Genomic DNA, 1,174 nt, shown 5'->3' on the forward strand with positions numbered 1-1,174 from the left:
CATTTGCTAACTATTTGGAAAAATAAAATGTTAAATTTGAAAACTGCTGTGGTAAAGCCAGTTTTCCACATGCATGGGGAAAACAGGTAATGCTTAACTAAAAGAGGGCCAAATTCCTAAACTTCCATTTGATATAAAAAAGTTGGGAAATAGGCAAAGAATGTTTTCTCTTTTTGCCCAAACTGCTTAGGTTTAAAGTTATGTGTTAAATCCAGGTAAAGAACATCTTTTAAGTTACTTTCCTTTGAAAATAAAAATGTACTAGAAACTATATTGACCATAAGAAATCTGGATTTAGAGAATACAGCAAATTGTTGGCTACTGAGATCGGCAGAGATGACTCTCTTAGTTCTTCCTTTACTTCCAGGAGGTGACAAAACCTAATACTAGAAATACAACATATTTGTTTTAGCAAAAAGGGTGGCTTTGGGATTCTTGGCCTTTTGATAAACTTCCAAATTCAGATGTGTGAGCAGGAAAGATTGTGAACGTTGCAAATTAGCACACGTGACCAGATTCTCGTTGAATGCTTGTTGACTGAGTTGCTAGCTGGAAAAAGAACTGTCATTGAAAACGTGGTCTGAAAAAAGACTTGGGGGGAGGCTAGTTAGGGAAGAAGCACAGGGAGCTATTGGAAAATATGTTGCTTAGAGCAGAAAGAAGCCTCAGATTGATTCTGAATTTGTGGTCTAAGTGGGAGGAAGAGCAGGAAGGAGTTGTGAGATTCTTTTAGCAGAATTTCTCATTGCACAACTGGGCCACAACTGGCACTAAAAGAAAAGAACTAGACTTGAGCAATAAGAGAATTGGATTTTAACAAATTTGAAACTAGCCAAGTTGTAACCTGGAGTAAATTTCTTCACCAGCATTTTGTCCTAGTCTTACTTTTTATAATTCTACATGTGGATGAATTTCCCTGGAAGAACAGCCCCCAGCCCCTGAGGAGGCCTATTGTTCTGGGAATAAGTAGCTGGCACCGCAAATCTCTGGGCATCAGATTCTCCATAATCAAAATAGGAAGGTTGAAATTTGGTGTGGTATAAAGTTGTTCACAAACTGTTTGCTGGGAAAAATGAATAAACCCACAGAAATCATGAAATCCTAATCAATTATCCAGAGAATGTGTGCCCTTTCAGTTTTTCAGTCATTCATTTCTCAAATATTCATTAAGCAT

Source organism: Propithecus coquereli, unplaced genomic scaffold (genome assembly GCF_000956105.1).
Source record: "Propithecus coquereli isolate 6110/MARCELLA unplaced genomic scaffold, Pcoq_1.0 Scaffold21, whole genome shotgun sequence".
In the NCBI taxonomy this organism is placed as follows: domain Eukaryota; kingdom Metazoa; phylum Chordata; class Mammalia; order Primates; family Indriidae; genus Propithecus; species Propithecus coquereli.